The sequence below is a fragment of the Ictidomys tridecemlineatus genome, chromosome 10 (genome assembly GCF_052094955.1).
Source record: "Ictidomys tridecemlineatus isolate mIctTri1 chromosome 10, mIctTri1.hap1, whole genome shotgun sequence".
Taxonomy (NCBI): domain Eukaryota; kingdom Metazoa; phylum Chordata; class Mammalia; order Rodentia; family Sciuridae; genus Ictidomys; species Ictidomys tridecemlineatus.
The window spans coordinates 78,290,044-78,314,477 of record NC_135486.1 but is presented as its reverse complement, the minus strand read 5'-3'; the positions used below and the strand labels follow the sequence as shown (position 1 = coordinate 78,314,477).

Sequence of the window (24,434 nt, the reverse complement as noted above, 5' to 3'; positions counted from 1 at the left end):
TATATGTATATATATATATTTTTTTTTCCTTAGTTGTTGATGGACTTTCATTTATTTATTTATATGTGGTGCTGAGAATCGAACCCAGAGTCTCATACATGCTAAAGCAAGCGCTCTACCACTGAGCCACGACTCCAGCCCTCTGGAGCTTATTTTTTAAATGAGATTTAATAATTTTGCACAACTACCTTGGTCTTCTAAGGATATTCTATTTGTGTGTGTGTGTGTGTGGTGGGACTGAAACTCAGGGATTCCTATCTTCCAGGCAAATGCTCTACCACTGAGCTACAACCTCAGTCCTTGGGTCATTTTCTGTTTTTTTTTTTTTTTTAATTTTTTTATTAATGTGTTATAGCATAATAATGGGGCTCACTGACATGTTTATAAATGCATTCAACAATTTGCTCCATTTGAATTCCCAGTACTTCCCCTTTCCCTCTCCTCTTGCCTCCTCCTCTTTCCCTTTCTTTACTCTAATATCTTCCTTCTATTTATTTATCATTTTTAAACTGGTGCATTATAGTTATACATAAAAGAGGAATTCACGGTGATATATTCATACATGCATATAGCATGTATGAATATGGAGGATTAGTATCTAGAATAAATAACGAATTCATAAAACATCAAAAAATTAATGGGCAAATGAACTAAACAGACATTTCTCAAAAGAATAAATGCAAATGGCCAACAAGTACATTTTTAAAAAGGTTGACATTGCCAGTATCAGAGAAATGCAAATCAAAACTACACTGAGATCTCATTTCTCCCCAGTTAGAATTATATCACGAATAGGATCTATATTGTTGGTGGGACTACAAATTAGTACAACCACTTAAGAAAGTAGCATGGAGATTCCTCACAGTGTATTTAATGAGCCAAATTGGCTTTTGAGATTCTCTCACAGACCACTCCAGGGCAGAGTGAGGGATGGCTGTAGCTGAAGAAGGCCTTGATAACATCTCTTTGGTCACTACTGGTAGGACATCACCTCTTCGTCCTACAACTCAAGCCACAAACAAAGCTTCAAGAAGTTCTGTCACCACACGAGTTTTCTATTATTCTCCAGAGTATGCAGACTGCTTTCCTTTGGTACCCCAGTATCAGATCAGATCACATTGACCTTGAGCATGGACACCCCACAGTGATACAACTACTGCAAATGATGTTCATTCAAAGTGAAAGGAAAATTGTGCTTGGATGGTTTCATCTCAGGCAAGTCACAACCTCAGAGTAAGGTTTCTGGAGCTGCAATGTCTCTGGAGAACAAGAAGGAAAAACTATATTTTTGTCATCGAATCTTTACTATGAGAAGGAAACAATGAAGAGCTAATCCAATTTGGTCATTTCAGAGGCAAGAAAATGAGACTTGGAGAGATGAAGTCATTTCCCCAGTCACCTAGACCATATATACTGGAGTTGGGGAGGAAGGAGCTCATGTTCCCAGCCCTGTGCTGGTTTTCTTTCCACTGAATCATGACAGCCCTTGCCATGCATTATTAATCTTTTAGAGAATCTCTTTCATCCTCATGTGTGGGGGGAAAGGGCTCTCACACTGGGCCTAGGCCACATTTACCCCAAAGAGACAGACATACCTGTCCATGTCCCAAGGCCTAGTAGCATATGTCAGCCAAGGATTTATTTGTAAAAAGAACCACAAATTTTGCTAATTCATTCATTCTGAGGAGGCATGAACTAAGCATCCACAATAGAACTAATAAGAATGTCTTACACTCAATGAAATAAGTATTTCTGTCAGTCAGTGAGCATCTTTCAACTCAGTCACTATAGATTTTATTCTCAAGTCCCAGAGTAGCAACTAAATTTTCATAAGAATTAGCTTAACAGCAAAAATCAGGGAACAGGACCGGGGTTGTGGCTCAGAGGTAGAGCGCGTGCCTCACATGGATGAGGCACTGGGTTTGATTCTCAGCACCACATATCAATCAATAAATAAAGGTCTATCAACAACTCTCTCTCTCTCTCTCTCTCTCTCTCTCTCTCTATATATATATATATATATATATATATATGTATATATATATAAATTTTATAAAGTTAAAATTATATGACTGGTTGTACCTTTCTGTGCCTTTTGCCACAAGTGAGGGAGAGACGGCTTGTTGCTAGAACCAGTCCTTTGGCTCATTCAAGAACTATTTTTTGCTCATTGTATGGTCATTTCTCTGGAAGAAATCTCTTTTTGGACATGAGCCAGAGTTGCCAGAGGGACGGTTGAGCCACAGAACCTCACAAAAGACTTCTGATTAGTACCCTGGGGAGCCACTGGCAGGGGTTGAGTCAGCCATGTCTCCTTCTAAATATGGGCCTGGTCGTGCCCGCACCCTGACAGCACCCCCTCCCCTTGACGTCAGAGAAGTGACTTGGGCAGGAGATGTGCACCAGAAAACTGCGTGGAGGGTCACAGGCCATATCCAGAGTCAGGGAACAGCACGGTGAACAGATCCCCTCTGATTTTAAGTCCTCTGACCTGCTGTCAGATGGCATGTTCAATTTAGTGTTCCAATGGCAGTTACCACGAGGGGAACACAGCATGACCACTCCAGTGTACATGCCCATCCTGTTGGGGAGACAAATTACCTTCATAGAAATGTCTCTCGGGATATTAAGGTAAAGAGAGAAGATGACACGAGTCCTTTCACACACTCAGGAAAAAATATTCTTTGACTGCCATTTAACACGCTCTAGAACATGGAATGATGAAAGACTTCCAAATTCTTCTTTTATGAAACAAGAATTTACAGTACTATAAAAGTCTGACAAAGATATGCAAATAGAAAAAACCCAAATCCATCTTACTTATGAGTAAATGCCAATGGAAAAAGTTTTTAAAATACTACTAAATAGAACTTACCAATAAACTGAGAGAACAGAATCATAGGACAAATAGGATTCAGCAAAGAATGTGAGCAATGACTTTAATCCTATTCCCTGTGGTGAATGTTGTCTCTGCCAGTTAGTAGCTGTGTGGTCTTGGGCAAGTGGCCAAACCCTTCTGTAACCCTAATTCCTTATCTGTAGAATAGGGGTATCTGTACTCCTTACCTGGTTAGATTGCTGTGTGGAGTAAATTAGCTTTATACTATATATGAAGTGCTTAGAATAGGGCCCAGCACATAGCAAGTTAATTTTCAATTTTGTTACTATTTTTTTTCATGGATACAAGGTATGAGGCAGAATTCTAACTTTTTTTCCCAAAATTTTCCTAATTTGTACATTATAATAATGACTTATTTTCTTTTTTGAAATATCAGGTTTTATTGTATTCTGAATATCAGGGTCTTCTCTGGCCTTTTAGTCTGTCCACTAGAAGTCTATTCATGAAGTGGTAACATACCACTTAGGTTATATTGTAAAAATATGTTTTAATAAATTGTACAATTGTTCTCTATTACCTTATAAATAAATGTTTTGTCACTGTCCCTTAGTATCATTTTTAACATTACAAAAAAGGAAAACTACAAATCAATACCACTTAAAGATATCAATGTAAAAAGTTTAAATGAAATAATAGTAAATTTAAGTAGTAAAATTATTATAATTTTTTGAACTTAAAAAATTATTTTAATAATATTTGATATGTTTACTATATTGCAGGGGGAATTGTGTACTTTCCAGATACACAAATATTCTTTTAATTATCTCCGTATATTTTAAGTTTTCTTATAATGACTCTTCTATCTTTATTGTTAAATCAATTTATTATTTGTTTCATTGTTATAGTGAATTGGCACTCTTCCCCTGTTATATGTTCTGTTAATTGTGGACATATAGGAAAGCTGTTGGTCAATATTATATGTTTGCTTTTTAAATATATGGTGTTCTTTCTCGCTCTTTGTTTTTTAGTTATAGAATGTTTTTCCCCTTGAATTTCTCCTGACTTTTCTAGGTCATCATATCTAAGGAGCCACAGACTGATATTTAAGAACCTTTGCACAAAAACAATACCTCTTGGCTTGAGCTAACAAACAGATTAGGTTAATCTCTCTCCGCTTCTACACCACTCCATCTCTCTATCCCTCCGGACCATACAAAAAATAAACAATCCACCACATTAATAAAAGCATACTCTGTGTACCATGTTAGACTAAGGGCTTATTCTTGACTTTATAGAGAATAAGTAGTTTACACACTGACACAAAGCAGGTAGATGGCAGAGCCAGGATTACAAACCAGATCAAGCTAATTCAAAGCTTTAAACCAGAGCACTTGGAAGCCTCTTTAGACTTTGAGGCAGGTGTCAATCAGTGCTCACTGTCTCTGAGTGTAATGTCTGGTTGATGGGTGTCTAATCATGTAAGCACATGGGATATAGACAGCCACCTAAATATCCTGCACTTGATGTTCAGTCTTCTGCCAAAAGGTCTAGGGAAGAGCAACAAACTCCTCAGTCAGCTCTATTTGCACATTATAGACAGGTTAGGTAAAACCAATGTATTTTTATTATCATGAAAGCCAATGCATACAAAAGTTTTTTTGGTAATTTATGACTCATCAGCCCTTTCAAAGTTCTCTCTCTGCATCTAGCTGAATTTCAGCATAAGTTGACAGAAACTTTTACATTTTCCATGACTTTTTAATAGTACATATTTTACAAATTTTACTTATATGGGCAAAACCATCTCTAGAATAACTTTAGCAATCATAATCTGCCCATCAATTAATATGAATGACACACTTTCTCTTTCCATTCCCCGACAAACACTATCAGGTTCAAAAGAAATGATCAGCCACAGTACTTCCCACATGAATTCTTGCCCTAACATGTATTTGTTTTTCAGAAAACCCTTCACATAACAATTTATTAAAATTTCACTCCCTGATGAACATCCTGGAAATTTTATAGATTTTGTTAAAAGCAATAATTAACAATGGTAAACAATGAGACATTAACTATACACCATTAGAAAGCAAGCCCTTGGAAAGAAGCATGGTTTCTATTCACTACATGATTTGTTTTTATTTTGTTTGATCAGCACAGTTTATAAATGCACCAGGCCTCTTTCAGATTTCATTTGGAGAAGTCAATGTCCAAGGGCATATTTTAAATTAATCTAACCTGTTTCTGAGAGATAAGCTAAATTAGTTCTTTAAAAGGAGGATGTGAAATGCAAACTTATGTATTCATCATTATATTTAGCTTCAAGAAATAGCCTTGCATAACCCCAAAGTGGATTTAAATGATGACTAAAACTCAGCTTCAGGCTAGAAGCTGATATAAAAGCTCTTAAAAGTATATGCATCATAATTTTCTATAGTCATGGGTTTCATTCAGTGTTTCAGATTTGTTTTTACATTCACATCATCGTTTAAATTATGAGAATGCAATCCAGTCAGGTCAATCAATATACAGTAAGCATCCTTATGTACTGTGGATATAGAAAAGGTGTGTAGATATGGTCTGTCTACAGAATGAAGTCTTACTATGGAATGTATTAAGCAGTTACAGAAAAATAAAAAGAATCATGGAAAGGATTAAAAATGCATGGTTTCCTAAAGCTGTGTTACACCCTTACATTCTCTCAGTTGTTGACCTTTGTTCCCTGGTTTGATCACAACCTGAAACCTACTTCTTTATAATCTAATTGGTGCCTCTAGAAACCTCAGATGTAGGGCTGGTGATGTAGCTCGCCGGTAGAGTATGTGTTTATCATGTGTGAGGTCTTGGATTTGATCTCCAGCACTGCAGAGAGAGAAAGAGAAAGAAAGAAAGGGAGAGGGGATCTTGGATGGAGGTCTCTTTACCCATTAGGAGAGTACCATTTATTTGAGAATAATATTAAAAATTAAAAAAATAAAAAAATAAAAATACCAGCACATAAAGCCTAAGCAGCCAATAAAAATTAAAAAGAAGGAAAAGAGGAGTTCCAGGGAAAAGAAGGAAGGGGTCTGGAGCCACTTCAGTTGGTAGCAAATTCTCCTCTGACCTATTCATTTCTTAACCAGTAACAGTCTTGAAGATCTCTAGACTGTAACTTCCTGGAAAGAAGACAATTTTTATGTTGATTGTTCCAATGCCTGCACACACTAGACATTTATTATTCTCTGCATGCTTGATTTTTTAACAAGTGCGAGTAAATAAATGAATGTGTCTCTTTGGTAAGCTTTAACATACAAGATTCATTAACAGAGTGCAACTTTGGATAAAGCATCCAAATAAACAAAAATTTTCCTTTAAAACAATCTGTATGTCAATGCCAATATTTGCTTTTGATAGTTGGTTACAACATACACGAACAAATTAAGTACCAGAGCAACAGTGATGGAAGACTGCTGTATTCTTTTGGCTTTGCATGTATAAGGAGTAAAGTGGGGGGCTGGGGATGTGGCTCAAGCGGTAGCACGCTCGCCTGGTATGCGTGCGACCCGGGTTCGATCCTCAGCACCACATACCAACAAAGATGTTGTGTCCGCCGAGAACTGAAAAATAAATATTAAAAAAAAAAATTAAAAAAAAAGGAGTAAAGTGGGTTTTTGTTTTTGTTTTTGTTTTTTGCAAATGTAGTAAAGAAGATTATCCCAAATGGGGTTTTAAAAAAATCTATTGATTTAAGCAAAGAAATATAACCACTTCTAGCCTTCCCCCAGGTTTTCTGGTTGGTATCAACACTGTTGTTGATTTCATTTCCAGAGCTGCAACCTCTAGTCAATTGAACTTTGTGGTTGGCAATCAAATAGATGTTTTTGAAAAATAAACTGTTAAAATACCAGTGGCAAATTTTAATATGCTCACTCTTGAATAATACCAGTAGTTTCTGATAGGAGAACTATCCATGTCCCATAAAAGGTAAATACATTTGAAGTAAGACCAATTTCTCATTTATCCAGTGAAATTAAGAGATCAATTAATGATTGCAGAGACACATAGATTCCCAATGCAGCTGAGTGAGTATAGATAACCCTCCTTGATTATACAACACATCAAAAGCTATTTTTTCTGTTGTTGCATCTCAGCAGTAAGTATATGCTCTCCTTACATAATCAGAATGTCCCTCACAAATAAAGCTGGCCAACTCCACTGTGGATGATCCAGTACTACAGGCAAAAATTATTAGCAATTGCCCACCTGGAAGCCTGAACACTCTGAAAGAGTGTCATTACAGGAATCATTTTCGCAGAGGTTGCTATGGTTTCTGGGCTGCACTTTCTCCTCTCTCTATAGTTGGATGATTTTAGTTAATCAATGGTAAGTCACAGTGTAATCATTTTCTCTTCAGAGAACACAAGGAAAAAAGAACAAGCCAGGAATCTCTTGCAAAATGTCACTGCTAATATTGTGTGTGTGTGTGTGTGTGTGTGTGTGTGTGTGTGTGTGTGTGTGTGTGAGAGAGAGAGAGAGAGAGAGAGAGAGAGAGAGAGAGAGAGAGAAAGAGAGAGCCTCAAAAAAGAGATTTATTTTTATTCATTCAGAGCAGGAAAGGAAAGTTGAGAGAAAATTGAAAGCACTTTCTAATTCAAGAACCAGACTTTTAAGAATTAACAGACTGTTCACTTAGGTAATCTCCCTAGAATATTTTTTATAAGGAAACTCATCTAACAAGGATACAAGGAAGAAATAATCACTGCCCAGAAAGAATCTTGAGATTTTATTTGCCTTTGCCAGGTGTCAAGATCATAATGAGGGATTAATATTTGTTTACCTAATATTTCTAATGAAACCTCAGTCTATTGCAAAGTTTGACTACTGAGTTAATTAAGAGTGAAAGATAGTATTCCATATTGCATCAAGTGCAAGTAATTAAATATAATAAAGAAGGGCTGTGGATGTGGCTCAGTAGTAGAACTCTTGTCTAGCAGATGTTGGTATAGCCTAGCCTAGTCAGTAAGCACCATATAGACTAAAGGATATCAATAAGATAAGGTAGAATTATAAGAAAGTAGGATAAGTAGTGTTAAGCTATTCTAGTTAGTAGTACTTAAGAACTTAGCCTAAGTGACTCCATCTTAAAAAAAAAAACTATCTTGGTTAGAGTGGGCAATTAACCCAATTAAAATTATTGTAACCTCTGCCCAACAAATATCAACCCCACCCCTAAGGAAAAATCCCCAACAACTGCAGACAGACATTTGTAACATTGTAGTAGCCCATATAGTTGGTAAATTTAGCTTCTGTAATGGAGCTTCCTTTGCATAGTTGTAGAACCCTGCCCAGGGTGGAAGTGGTTTTTATCTTTAAAAGACTGTGTGCACAAATGTGGGCACTGTACCTTGAACAGCTCTTGGCAGTCACTAGCTGGCTAAATAAAGACTCTTCAATTTGGACAAATCTGACTGAGGGTGTTTTCTGGGGGAATCTGCTCACAACAGTGTGAGGCCCTGGGTTGTCTCCCCAGCACGGCCAAAAAGAAAAAAGGAAGGAAGAGAGAGAGGGAGGGAGGAAGGAAGGAAGGGAGAATCTTATTAGAAGAGCAAAGAAATACAGAATCATCACAAATGAAACCATAAAAGAAGTTTGGGAGATCATTCAGCTAAATATTCAAGAATTGTCACTAACTGAATATTCAAGAATTGGCACTAACTTTCTAATCACCAGAGTTGATTTGGCATAATTTAAGAAAGTCACTCATTAGATTGATGATATGTTTAATAAATCTAAAATTGGGGGTAGACTTTGGCATGTGGGCCAACAAAATACAAACTTTGGCCCTCTTTATAGACCATTCCACCCCTCCTCACTTCAGACAATGGGAAAGCATGTGCAGAGTCACGGATATAGAGGTCTTGGAACTAGTTCAGGGCTTTACATTATAACATCAAAGGGGACAGGTGATAGGAAACACAGAAAAGGGAGGAGAGGGTCTCGCATCTTGAGGAACTCTGCTTTTGGGTGTTAAAATGATCAACCATTGTGGGATTTAGAAAATCTTAGAAAAATAAAAACAAAATTTAATTTCCTTTTTATATTTTGTAAGCACTAGTCACGTCCTATCACTCTCAACTGTTTCAACTTGAAAGCACTTGTTTAGTTCTGCCTGATTTTAGTTTATATTTGAAAACAAACCCAGATTGGTATAGTTCTCTACAAAAGGACTATTTTCCTTGCTGACATAAAGAGAAAGTCAGAGCCTTAGCATATACCATCAGATATACAAAAGAAATAATGGTTATATAAGATATAAAAGAGAGTAGTAAGTTTCAAAAGAATGTGGACTTAATGGGAATATTATTTTCCCTTAATTTAACTTAAAATGAAAAAATATACAAAATAGATAATTGAGAATTTTGGATTTCTCAAAACTGCCCTTTGTGTTTTATTGATAATAATGTCTCGTCTATTTCTGGTATTATTCGACCCTATTTTTACTATTGACTGCTTGATGCATTTTATGTATGATTAATGTGGGCAATATTTATGATATTGAAGTTCCTTAGGTATTAATTTCCTGGAATATCAATTTGAAAATGACAATGTTCAACATGCTAAGTGGTAATTTTCATTGTTTACTATCTTGGAAATAAATTTGGATTTTAGAGTCCAGGATTTTTATTCTGCAACTTTTAGTTTATAAAGTTTCCCATACTGCATGTTATGGAAAATACTTTTATATCTAATTACTGAGCCATGCCAGTTTGGGAATGGTCCACAAACTGTCTCCTAACTTATTAGCATAAAATAGTTAATTTTTAAATTGTAAACTATAAAGTGTCTAAAAGCAAATGAAAGTTCTTTGAAATTAATTACATAAATTAAAGTAAAAGGAGTTGATAGCGAACATGTGAAAGTACACAGTACTATGTAAATAAAAATGTCAGTTTTCATCTTATGAATTTTATTACTAAAAATGAGGCTCCATTACACTTGGAGTTTTAAAAAACATCTAGAGCTATGTCTCCATGACTTCTTATCCATGGCTCTAGCATCTTAACATATAAAAGACTGGGTGTATCTGGCACATATAGGCTTAATAAAAGAAAGAATAACTGGTTAGCAACAGAGAGGGTGCTCTTGGCTTCAGTTATTACCATTACACCTATAACCCTGCAATGCTGTTATTTTAGGTTTAGCAGTATGGCATATATCTCTATATTTGTGTGAGAAAACTGATTTTTCCCTCTGTTGATTTGTCATGCAAGCTGAGAACTCCTGAGGCTATCTAGAAGTGAGTGTCTATTCACAGTGGCTGACTTCCTTTAAGTGCTAAGATCACATAGATCTTCCAACTTGAGATTTCCCTGGAGTGTGTGTGTTCTTTAATAGAGCATACAGCCTGTCCATTTTTAGGACTGCATTATTTTAAGAACCTTTGCTGAAAGCACATGGTATGCACAATAAATTCAAGTTTTGTTGTGAAATAAAAATTTGGTTTTTTTTTATTTTCTGTGATAAATACTTTAAAAAACATCTAGTGCATACATCTTGGAAAAACACATCAAGTAACTTCTCAAGAGAATGCAGGATAGTGAAAATTGCTCACACTTTTGCTTGAGATAATTTTGTAGTCATTAAGCTTATTGTTATTAATATGTACTGCTTTTGTCTGTTTAGAAAAACATACCTGGTTGTTATAGAATATTTAGAAAACCTAGAAAAGCCCTAAAACGAGCATGAAAAATTATCAATCAACAGCATGCAGAAATCACTGCTACTAATCATAGCGTATTTCTTTTTTATACACACATACATAAATACATATATATATTTCATTTATATATTCCATATATACACACAAATATAAATAATTATTTTATATATAATTCACTGTCCCCTTTTCTTACTTATTTAATAATGTGAGCATTTGCCCATTTTATTAAATAACCTTCCAAGATGTATTTTAATGGCTATATAATATTGCAACATGTAATTTTGCCATAATTTAATCATTCACAATTTTTAACTTTTTCATTATAAACAAATATTTTAGTGAATTTTGTTATACATAAATATCTAGTCACATCCCTAATTCATTCCTTAACAAAAATTATAAAAAGTTATTTTAATGGATCGAGAGAATATATTTTGGAGGTTTTTATTACACTCATTTGTATAATCTTGCTTTAATTGAGAAAATAATTATTACTCCCATCATCAATTTGTGAGTGGGCCTCTCAACCCTTCTTTGTTAGCAAGGAATAGTATTATGGAAACATTTTTGCAGTTTGAATTTTAAAACAAGATATTTAACTAGCATTTAATGTTAATGTCTTGTACTATTGACATAATTGAAGAGTCTTTGAAATTTTATAAATTATTTGTACATCTTCTTCCTTTGTGAATTCTTTGGTCATAGCTGTTCACAGTTTGTCATTTGATTGCACTGTTCTCACTATGAGACACTCTGTAGTGAAGATAGCAATCCTGGGCCTGTGGTAGTTGTTGCAATTATTTTATTCTGAATTGTAGTGCATTCTGCTGTCATATAAAACAAATTAGAATAAAAATTTTAAAAAAACAAAGAAGAATGTCTGGAACATGAAGGCAAAGTGATTTGGAAATGTAGCTGTAAAATATCTACTGATCAACAACCTATTTATCAGTCCAGATATATAAAATCAGGAGGCTATCTGAGTAGCTCATGTTTCAGTAGCCAGCAAACTTTATACAAAGCTTGAGTATATTTTCATGGAAGAATTTTATAAAAAAAATCACTATCATTTTACTTTAAGATTTGAAAGCACTAATACCCAGAGGTATTACAAAGGTAATGATGAAAAATATACATTCAAGTATATAACCTAGAGTTAGAAAACAAACATGTAATCAAACTTTTGTTTTTATATTTAAAATAATTTCATGATTTAGATAATGGCTATTGGTGAACAACTGACATAATTATTGATGTTTATAAGATTATATGAAAATTTCATTTTATGATTAATAAAAATATTTTAAAGATGTAACTACAAATTAGTCACCAATAAATGTTTTAACCAGATAGGCAATTTAACAATTTATATGATTGTGTATTAGCTCTAACAGTTGCTGATTGCTGTTTTGTACATGCTATATTAGGGAGAAAGCTTACTTTTGTAAACGAATAAATATTCAACATTTAAAAAGTTCCTAAACAATGTAAATGTTGTTTTTGATCCTTGATAAAATAAAGAACTGAAGATTCTTTCAAACCATCCCTGGGGGAGTCTGGCAAAGGTTTCCAGATTGTTAATCCTTTCACTTATTTTCTTTTATAGTTGTAGTTAATACTGTTAAACAAAATAAAATTCTTTGTCCCCCCCAAAAAGAATACCAATGTATATAATTTTATATTTCATGTTATTAGTTTCAATAAATTTGCTCTTTGTGACTCTTCTTTATGTCTTATGTATTATTTCATTCTGTATTTATCTTTTAGATACATCTGGATTCTGTATTTTTTAAGTGTAAAATGAGTTTAGAGTATATAATCAACTTTATTGACAACAGTTTCCTAAAAGTCTCAAAAGAATGTGTCAACTACTCCTTTACTTTATACATTGATTTATGATGCCACCTTTATCACATACTTTAATGTAGACATTGACATTTCTTTCTGGGCAAAGTATCACATTGTGTGTACCTATTTACCTCCACTTTCATTCATTTAACACATGTTTCTGAGTATCTATTATATATCAGGCACCACTTAAAGGCAGTGAGAGCTAAGCAAAAATAACATGCATAAAGCTTATGTGCTTACATTATGAAGCTTATATTCTGGTGTAGGGCAGGTAAGAGATTAACAATACAGGATGAGTAAGGAAAATGTATATTAAGAGTGTAATGAGTGTGGTGAAGAGAAAAATAAAACAAGGAAGAGGATAGGAAATTTGGATATTATGGAAAAAGAAGGAATAGTGCTAAAGGAAATAATAGATGAGTTATGCAATAAGGCAATATAATAGCAAGATACGAGGTTGTCTCTTAACTCAGTTTTGTACTAGATGCCTGAAGGGTGAAGCCATAGAGATTCCTTTTAGAACTTGGCAAAATTGAATGGAAGCCTGCAAAGCTTAGTGGACTTTCCCTGAGAAGCATTATAGTCACATGATACATTGATGATCTGAACTAATTGTAATGAGTGAATGGGATTCTGGTAATGTCCTCTTCTGACTTTTAGTTTTTATGCTGCATCTACTATACTTTAATATGCTCTGACAACGGCATTGTTGGTTAGATTATGATGCAAATACTGATAGTAAAATATACAGGCAAATTGAGTTTAAAGCCACCTCTCCCTACTCCACACTGACTCCTCCAGGTATATTATGGTTTAAATATTAGGTGTCCTCCAAAAGCTCATGTGTGAGACATTCAGAGGTGGACTGATTGGATTATGAAAGCTTTAACCAGATCAGTGAATCAGTCCTCTGACGGGGATTGTTTGAGTCAGCTTTTTCACTGCTGTGACTAAAAGATCTGACATGAACAGTTTTAGAGGAGGAAAAAATTTATTTGGGGGCTTGCAGTTTCAGAAGTCTCAGTCCATTGATGGCTGGCTCCATTCCTCAGGGCATGAAGTAAGGCTAAACGTCGTTGTGGAAGAGTGTGGTGGAGGAAAGTGACACAGGGCATTGCAATCTGGAAGCAGAGGGGAGCTTCACTGGCCAGATACAAAACACATATCCCAAAGACATGAACCCAATGCCCACCTCCTCCAGGCACACACTATCTGCCTTCAGTTACCACTCAAATAATTCCTGTTATGGTTTGATGTGAGGTGTCCTCCAAAGCTTATGGGTGAGACAGTGCAAGAAAGCTTAGGGGTGAAATGATTGGGTTAAGACAGTCACAAACCAATCAATGAATTAATCCCCTGAAAGAGATTAACTGAGTGTTAATTGTAGACTAGTGGTAATTGTAGGAAGAGGTGGGCTTTGGGGGCGTGCCTTTGGGGGTATATGTTTGGTTAGCTGAGTTTAGACTTTCTCTGCTTCCTGACAATGTTCTGAGCTTCTTTCCTTCTCCACACTCTTCCCCATCATGATCTTCAGCCTCGCCTTGACCTCTGAGGAATGGAGCTGGCCTTCTATGGACTGAGACCTCTGAAACCATAGCCCCCAAATAAACTTTTCCTTCTTTTGTTGTATTTGTCAGATCTTTTGGTCACAACAGTGAAAGCTAACTAAAACAAATTATTAGGCACATTTATATTGATGCTGTTGTTCTGTATGTCATATAAACACTATATCATATGTAGATACTCCAACAAGTATGCTTATTTACTATAACCAGAGACCAGAGGATAACTTGTATAATAATTTCGTCTTTATCCTTGGGTCCTTGGGAAGTTAATTGGAATTTCATGAGTTATAGGAATATCTTTGCTATCCATGAGCTTTTCAGGCCATCAAGTTTATACAAATTTATGACTCCAATACAGGTTGGTTATGCCAGAAAGACCAACAATGTAATCAGAGTATTGAGGATTTGATCTATATAGTATTAACTCAACCTCCAAGGAAAGGAAGGGCTAGAAATTGAATTCAATCATATGGCCAAATGAGTCAATCAATCATACCTACCTAATGAAACCCCAATAAAAACCATGGACATCCAGACTGAGGCAAACTTTCTGGTTGGTAAAAACATCCAAATTCTACAAGGTGAGACATCCTGGTTCCACATGGAAAAAGCAGAGATGCTCTGTGTTTGGGACCCTCCCAGTCTATGACCTACATGTCTCTTCATTGAGCTGGTTGCAGTTTGCATATTTCATAATATGGCTGTAATTATAAGTATGTGCATTTTAAAAATCTAAATTGGACTTGATAAACCTCTGAATTTGCAGTCAAAAGTGTGACTAGCCTGGAGACTGGCAAACTTATAGAACTGTGCTGTTAAACCTGTGCAATGTACCCTAACTCTGGATAATTAGCATCAAAATTACATTGTGCCATTAAAGGCAGTCGAAATAAATCATATACTAAGCATGCCAGGCAGAAGGAGAGGCACTGAGGCCCTAAAGCAGGAGCATGCCTGGAGTATGCAAAGAAACCAGGAGGCTACTCTGGCTAGATCTGAGTATGTCTTAGACCTGAGTTTCCTTGTACTTTCATCCAGTTCCTCATTATGCCTCTTGGGAGGCACCCTCATAGTGCCCCTCAATGCCAGAATCCCCAATTTAACATTTTATTTGTCATTCCAAACATACCTCATGATAACTGTCCCTATTTCATCACATCAAAATAGTCATTCCCCTAGAAGAAGGCTTTAGGAAGCTCATCTCATCAAGCGGAAGGAAGCCCTCAGGATTTCAGATCTGCAGCTATGGGGTTTTATTGCTGTGTCCTGGCTGGTGAAACTGTGCTATCCAGTGCAGTGGTACACACAGCATCATTTACATCCATATGGCCTCTACTGGAAACCATTCCTGGCTTCTAATTTGTACATTCGATGAATGATCTCACCTCTGCTACTTGCAGCCCCCCTATCATAGCTATCTTCTATGCTACCTTTAAAAAAAAAAAAGAAAGAAAAGAAAAAGAAAAAGAAAAAACCCCAAACCTTCTGTTGCTCAGTTTTATAGCCTCATACATTTTTTTTTTTTAATCAGAAAGGGACATCTTCCTTCGGCTTTTTATTACTCAATGGTAGGAGAAAATAAATGTTAGCTTTCTTCTAGAAAAACTAGCACAAATAAATGTTAGTGCTTTCCTCACCCTTTTATCTACTCGGTAATCGTAATATAGGAAATCTTGGAATAGTAACAGTAATGTCTTTCATCTGAGATTCTTAAAGATCTTAGGGTAGACTAGAGCTACCGAATTTCCTAGTAAGAATACTTGTGTTGTGGGGCCACTAAGAAAGTTTTTCCCACCAGTGCCAACTCTTCAATGGGGGAAGTAGCTAGAGTTCACCAAGTTGTCTTTGGTCCATTGAATGATGCCCCTGCTGTAGAAAATAAAATGTTTCCATTGTGATTTAACTGAGGGTAATAAAATACTGCCAGTTAGTTCACATAAAATATTTCTAGCCATGATATTTGCAATAAACATGTGAATTAAATAATAACAAATAAAAAATTCTTAGTTTGCTTATTTGCTTTTCCATAGTTTTGTAAGATTACAAAAAATAGTACTTATTGAAAGTATCCATATAAACTACATTATCCTTTTATGTCTGATTGCCTTGAAGTACATAACAAAGTTGCATGCTATTTAAAATATTTATTGATTTGTGAGTTTATTTTGGTTTTCATATTTAAGACCTGGATCTTAGTCAAGAACATGTTAATTATAAGGAATTAGAAGCATTAAAAAAGGAATTATAAGCATTATCAGCTATGATGATCTTCCAATAAACTTTTATCTTTCATAAAACCATGTAGATATAATTAAATGGTCTTAAATAAGGGTGCTAAGAATCTAAAATGGGGAATAGATGGCCTCTTTGAAATATAATGTTAGGAAAACTAAATATTCACTTGCAAAAGAATAAGATTGGAGCCTTAGCTTAGATTCCATATTAAAATAAACTCGAAATGCATTAAAGACTTTGAGGGAAGACATGAAACTATAACACTCCTAGGAGAAAATGTAGAGAAAAAGCTTCTGTATTTTGGCTTTGGGATGATTTCTTGGCTGTGACACCAATGTGTAAGCAACAAAATCAAAAGTTGATAAGTGGGATTAAATAGCCTCTGCATAGCAAAGGAAGCATTCAACAAAAAAAGAAAATGTACAGAATGGAAAAAAATATTTGCAAACCATATGCCTGATAAAGGGTTCATATACAAAAAATATAAGGAACTCCTACAACTCAATAGCAACAAAACTCAATTAGAAAACAGGCAAAGGACCTGAATAGGCATTTCTCCAAAGAAGACATGTTTCCACGGTATGCAAACAGGTGCTAGACATCATAAATAATCAGGAAAATGCAAGTCAAAACTACTTCACACATGTTAGGATGGCTATCATTGAAAAGATGGAATATAACAAGAGTATGCAATTTTGAGTTTATTTTAATATAGAATCTAAGCTAAGGCTCCAAACTCATTCTTTTGCAAGTACAATGCTGGTGAGAATGAAGAGAAAAGGGAGCATTTGCATACTATGGGTGAGAATGTAAATTGGTGCAACCACTATGGAAAACAGTATGAGTTTCCTCAAAAGATTTAAAAAGAACTAACATTGATCCAGAAATCCTAATTTTGGGTTTATTTCCAAAGGAATTGACATCAGGATCTATTACAGAGATATTCACTCCCAGGTCCATTAGCATTATTCATAATAGCCATCACATGGAAGCCACTCAGTGTCCATCAATGGATGAACAGATTTTAAAAATGCAGTATTGGATGCAATGAAATATTTTTCAGTCTTCAAAGGAAGGAAATCTTTTCATTTTTGTCAACATAGACAAAGCTGGAAAGTATCATGCAAACTAAAATGAGACATACCCAAGGACAAACGCTTATATGATGAACCTAAATAGTTTATCATGTATACTCAGAGGAAGAAGAGTAGAATGGTGCTTGCCATGGGATAGAGGAAGGAGAAAAAAATAGGGAGTTATTAACAAATGAGAACAAAGTTTGGGTTAATCAAGATGAATGAATTCTAAAAGATTTATAGCACAATGCCTGTATTTCACAATACTGTATTGTATACCTAAAAGTTGCTAATAAGGTAAGTTTTATGTTTTGTTCATATCAACAAAGAAAATTAAAAATAAATAAGAGGATTGACAAATAAGATGCCATGGTACCCTGTAATCTAGTGACTCAGAAGGTTGAGGAAGAAGGATCACAAGTTCAAGGCCAAGCTTGACAATTTAGGAACCTTGTCTCAAAAAAGTTTTAAATGTAGAATACTCTAAGGTAGAATGCCCCTGAGTTAAATCTTCAGTAACATACACACAAAAGAGGAATAGACATAATATTTGGAGGTGATGTATTGGTTTATGGTGTAAGTTGTGATGGTTTCACAGGTGTATATTTATCCCTAAACTCATCAAGTCATATACATTAAGTATGTACAGCTTTTTATGTATCAATCCTACCCCAGCAAAGTGGTTTCAAAAGGTAAAACTGGAAACAAGATGTAACTGAAAAATACTAACAAAAATATTGGGTGGCTTATTTTTAATCACATAAAATAAAATGTAAGGCATACAAGCTATAATAGGCTTGAGAATTATTACATAGTGGTAAACATAATGGTTAAATTCCCCAGGTGAGGTAACAGTTCTAGACATATGTGCCCTTATTTAGCATAGCTTCAATACCTGTAAAGCAAAAAAGCAAAATGGAGAACCCATATAATAAGGGATTATTGACACATCTCTCCCAGTAAATGATAGATTAGTGAATATGTAGAATATTTAAGTACAAAGTTTATGAGCTTAAAAACATATATAGAACTACACATGCAACATTTGAAGTGCCCACCTGGTAAAGTTGTTCACGTATTAAGCTATGAAGCAAGTTTTAATAAATTTAAAGAATTCCTGTTTTACAGATAGCATTCTACATTCTATAAAGACAATGCAATTAACCTAGAATTCAGTAGCAAAATATAAGTAGAGAAAAACCACACATCCTGGCATTTAAAAAACCCATATATTTGCAAATAATTAACTATTTTAAAAGGAAATGCTGGTAGAGTGCTTACATAGCATGCTCAAGGCCTTGGGTTTGATCCCCTGCACTATAAGAAAAAAAGAAATCTCATATACAGAGAAACATTTTAAGTGAAATAATTACAAAAATAATAACTTGGAGGAAGTTGTTAAAATTACATTTACAGGGAAAAGTATAGCCTTGAAATGAGTATGTAGAAAAGAAGAAAAATGGTCAAAAATTACATACAATTTGAAAAGTTGAATAAAGAACAACAGAGTAAATTCAAAGAGAGTAAAACAGAAATGAGAGATACAGTTCATAAATGAATAATTAGAGAAGATGAAGAAAAAACAGGATTAGTGAAGCCAAATATCAATTCTTTGAAAAACTGAATGACACTAATAAGGCTGTCTAAAAAACCACCACCAACAAGGACAATGAAACATATTGGCACTAATAATCAGCATTATGAATGAAAAAGAGATGTAACTGTAGATGCATCCAAGATTTGAAGAAGAGAGAGTGTATTATGGACACAGCCCTCCAGAGCCACAGGTTCCCCATACATAGATTCAACCAACCACCACTGGATAACATTTGGGAAAAAAAGTTGCATCTGTACTGAATATGTATAGACTTTTTCCTTGTCATTATTCTTTAAACAATAAAATATAACAATGTTTATGCAACATTTATGTAGTATAAGGAATCATATGTAATCTAGAGATGGGTTTAAGTGCTCTGGAGGACTTTGTGGGTTATGTGCTTCTTCTATGCCATTCTATATGGGACTTGCACATAGGCAGATTTGGGTGTCAACAGCAGGGAAGGGGGTTGGACGAGGTGGCCTGTAACCAATCCCTTGTGGATACCCCTTCCCAATTCCTTCTTTTTGCTTTAATAAGTACATTGTAATAGTTTGATGAGCTCTTTCAACTGTGCCTTGTCTAGCTATAATAGTGGGTGCATTTTGATTGATGTTATTTGTTAATGTCAAACCTAATTGATCTAGGACATCTCGTCCCCATAAATTTACGGGAAGATGATCCAGTACATATGGCTGTATAGTTCCCTCACATCCTTCAGGATCCTTCCAATCCAATACCATTGCATTTCTATGGGGATTAGTCGCCACTCCTAGGCCTGGAAGCATTTGAGTGGCTTGTCGTAATGGCCAATGTTTTGGCCGTTCTTGATGAGAAATGATGCTAAGGTCTGCACCTATATCCAGTAGCCCATTAAATTCATGTCCTTGAATATTTAGTTTTAGCATGGGGCGAGAATCTAAATTTAAAGAAAGCATAGCCCAATCTACACCTGTGGAGCCTAATCCCTTGGAACCTCTTTCTACAGTACAACTGGAAAATTTATCATGTAGGCTGGGTATTATTAGTAACTGTGCTATTCTATCTCCTGGTGAAATTACTGATATACCCTTTGGAGAACTGGCTATAAGTTTTATTTCACCTTCATAATAGGGATCAATTACCCCAGGACTTATCATAAGTCCTTTTAGAGTAGAAGAGCTGCGTCCCAATAATAAGCCTACTGTTCCTTTGGGAAGAGGTCCTTTTACCCCTGTGGGAATGATTTGAACTCCCATCTCTGGAGTTAGTACTGCTCTGGTGGAGGCGCAGATGTCCAACCCTGTGCTCCCTCTGGTTTGTCTGATGAGGGATCTGATGAACAATGTGTCCTGGGCACTACCCTGATGGGGTTGCTGGGTTCCTCCAGTGCTCCATATATTTGTGGTTTGGGGCCCCGGAGCATTGGGCTCCCCTGTCCATTTTTTGAGAAGGGGTATATATTCCCCAAAGATAAACTTAAAATAACCCTTTTTACTCTAAACTTTTTAAATTTGGATTCATCAGGGCTTAGTGCTGCAGAAAGGCATATGTGTCCAAAAAATGTACATAAGCCCAAGGTACTTTGGAAGGATATTCTAACAGGACAATGGAAAGGTCCTGACCCAGTAATTGTCTGACTAGCTCGAGAGACCTTCTCTTTTGCTTGAATATTTCTACTATAAGTATAATACAACCCAAGAAGATAATGCCAAACAAAACTGAAACAGAATGAAACAAAATTGGAACAACAGAAAATCATTATAGCCTTTCTATCCTCCTGAAATGTCCATCCGTCCTTTCTCTCTATCTGTTCCTCAGATGTGAGAGGTTTTTCTTCCATCTTACACATCTCCAGGGACAGGCAACTTAAAACAAAAGTGAAGCAAAACAAAAGAGGAATCTTAAAATGGCTACCCATCCTCTCACCCTGCCCTCAGGGGCGAGCAGTTTACCTTATCACTTACCCTCAGTTGTTCCCCGTACGGGCCACCAAATGCCACAGTCTGGCTGGGCACAATTCAGGAGCCATGTGTCAAAAGAAATGAACTTTATTTTTAGAATCACACAGGCCAAACAAAACAGCTCCTCAGGAAAAACCCTCAGAGCCCAACTACCACCACAGGATTCCCACAAGCCTCTCCCTCAACCACAAGCCTCATTACCTCCCACAATCCTCCTGCTCTTAAGGCCGACTGGCTGGGTCTCGTGGGCAGAGCCAAAAAAGTCCCCCAATGAGCAGCTCCATGGTCTGAAAGGGCAGGGAATCAGCCCAATGAGCATCACCGCAGAGGAGCCAATCAGCTAGATGTTGCTGGGGCCGCTGTGAGCCAGTCATCAGCCGGCAGCTGGAAGTTTGCTGGCAGCTGGAAGTTTGCTGGGGCCCCTTTGGCTGTGGCTCTCAACAAGTTGGCATACACTATGGCCCACAGAATGTATTAAAAATTATACATCATGTCCAAGTTGTGTTTATTTCAAGAATGCAAGGTTGGTTTAACATTAGAAAAATATTTCAATGTGCTTTATTTACCACACTACCAGATGAGCGCAAAGAATTATAATCATCTCAATAAATGGAGGAAAAACTTCAAAAATCTAGTGTCCATTTTTAATTTTTTTTAAAAATTTGCAAGCCAGGAATAGAAGAAAACTTCAAAAAAATCTTATGTTTAATGATAAAGCATTAAAAGTGATCTTTAAAGTCAGGAAAGAGAAAATGCCTCTGTTGTCATCTCTTCTGTTCAACAGTATACTGATTGCCCTAGACAGGGAGTAAGAAAAAGAAAGAAAAGGTGTAAAATATGAAAATAAACAAGATGACTATTACTTGTTTGCATATAGGAAATATAGTTACATAAAAATCTATAAAACATGACTCCATAGCATAAATAAGAATTTAGTTTAATTATCAGAAGTTACATTTACCAAAAGTCATTAAAGGGGAACAAAATAAAAGAAAGACAAATAGTATCTACCAATAACAAAAATGTCTTTTTTCTTCCTAGTTAATCTATAGATTTGATGTGAACCTAACTGACATTTTATGAAATCTGAGAAGCTAATTCTAAAATTTATATCCAAAGCAAGAGCTAAGACTTTCCTAAGGAACAGTTGGGATGTCTTGCCCTACCAAATACAAAGACTCATCTCTAGTAAATCATGATGCACACTATTGTTTGAATAGATAAATCAACCCATGGGCTGAATACAAAACCCACAACTACAACTAGACATATGCAAACAAGATATAACAAGGTGGCATTTATCAATAGGGAAAAAATATCCAACATTTGCTGGGATCATTTAAAAACAAGAATTTATGCACATACCTACTCATGTACATAAAATTTGGGGGTGCAGAATGATTTCTAAAATGAAATAGAAAAGCATACACCATAGAAAAAAGATTAAAAGATAATATTAAAATTAAAAATTCCTGATTTTCAAATAACACCATAAGAATGTGAAGAGATGACCCCAAACTGAGAGAAGGTACAAATATATATACCTAGTAAAAGACTCATATTCAGGGCTGGGAATGTGGCTCAAGCAGTAGCGCGCTTGCTTGCCATGCATGCGGCCCAGGTTCGATCCTCAGCACCACATGCAAACAAAGATGTTGTGTCTGCCAAAAACTAAAAAATAAATATTAAAAAATTCTCTCTCTTTAAAAAAAAAGGACTCATATCCAGAATAGGAAAGGACTCCCATGCTCAAAGACAATAACATAACACCACAGAAAATAGACAAAAGACAATTCCCAAAAGAGGACATATGTCCAACTAATCAACTAATAAAATGATTTTCAATCTTATTGGTATTCAGGACAATGCAAATTAAAATCACAATGGAATTTCCATTGATAGGAATGAAAATCAGACCAACAAACAAACAAAAACTCATCAGAGAGGATGTAGAACAAGTGTTAATGTACTACTGGCAGGACAATAAATTAGTACAACTATTTTGCAAACCATCTGGTATTATCTAATGCTAATGTATGCCATGGAGAAATTCACATATGTATAATCTGTACCATTATTGTTTGTAATAGCAGAAAACTGAAAACAAGCAAAATTCCACTTGATAGGAAAAGGAAAACAATAATACAAGACTGGTACACAACTTTGGGAATAAACAATGCATAATTACATGCACCAGCACGTGCAAAATTCAGAAACACAAAAAACAGAAAAATATGTTGTGTATTTTGATTCAATGTATTCAAAATGAAACTACATACTTGTTGAGATTTTTTGCATGTGTGAAAAATGATAGCAATTCAAAGAATTACAAACTCAAAATTCAGATTTCTAGAAGCAGAAGAGTAAAACCATGGGGGAAGATGCTATAGGTGTTTCAAAGGTATTGGTAATGTTCTAGTTCTTCACTTGAATGGATGCTATTTGTTCATCTATTTTTAATATTTTCCTGGAGAAATTCACAAAAATATATGCCAGCATAGCTTAGCAGATTAAAGCTGTTTAACCTTTTATCACACACACACAAAATGATCAGGTTAACAAAAAAAATATTAAATCCTATCAAGTAGTTTACCTTGGCTGTTTGTATCACTCTGGCATTAAACTTCAAGCTAATATTCTCGATCTTAAACTACCACAAGTATCACATTGCATTACTTGAATAGTGCTCTGAGCATCATTATCTTTAGTTTTATCAGGACCATCTCAAAATGTCGTGATCCTAGGGGCATTAAAACCTCATTTATTGAATATAGCTCTCCTAACAAGTGCACTTAAATTTCACAAACACCCTAGCAATTTCTGTGTGTGCATTCAAGAAAAATGATCATACATAAAGAAGAATAAACAGAACAAAAAGAGGCTATTAAACTGGTGATTATCAAATCAAGTCACACTCATCCACAGAAGAAAGACTCACTAGTTTTAACAATAAAAGTATAGGAATGGTAAATAATAATAATAATTATTATTATTAAATAATATTATTTATTAAATAATATTTAATTATTAAATAAGATAAATAACAAATGGCAAATTTCTATAAAAATGAAGCAAAATCAATGACTACAAATATATAACACAATTTTATGGATAGTGCATAATCTAAATATGATTTTATTTTTATTAAAAAATATTTTATAAGCATTTCTGTAAACTCAACTACTCTTATTTGCAGATAAGTAAAAAAAAATAGAAGGATTTTCTTTTGAATTATTTTACACTGAGTAGCTAAAATCAGCCAATGTCTTAGAAAATTTAGTAGCATGGTTGTAAATATTGCCCACACCCCCTCTCTTATCTCTTATACAAAACCATTCATCATGCAGCAGAAACCATTATACGGCTATTTAACTTTGGACCCCTTTCAATAGAGTCTGGTTATTCCATTAAAATTGGGCCTGAAGGCGTGCATGCTAATGCATTCATGTCTGTGTGTGATACCTAATACTTCCAAGTATTAGGTAAAAAAATAATCTCACTACGATCTTTTTTATACCTTTATTTTATTTATCCATTTTTATGTGGTGCTGAGAATTGAACTCAGTGTCTCACACGTGTTAGGCAAGCACTCTCCCACTGAGCCACAATCCCAGACCCTTGCT

The 24,434-nt window shown here is 35.1% G+C and overlaps 1 long non-coding RNA gene across 1 annotated transcript; it reads right to left on the bottom strand.

Annotated features, from left to right (window-relative positions):
• Positions 1–6,188: 6,188 nt before the first annotated feature.
• Positions 6,189–7,170, bottom strand: LOC144367035 (uncharacterized). Its single transcript, XR_013426239.1, has 2 exons — positions 7,088–7,170; positions 6,189–6,441 (listed from the first exon to the last, which is right to left on the bottom strand). It is a non-coding gene; the product is annotated as an uncharacterized LOC144367035 (long non-coding RNA).
• Between the last annotated feature and the right edge of the window lie 17,264 nt (positions 7,171–24,434).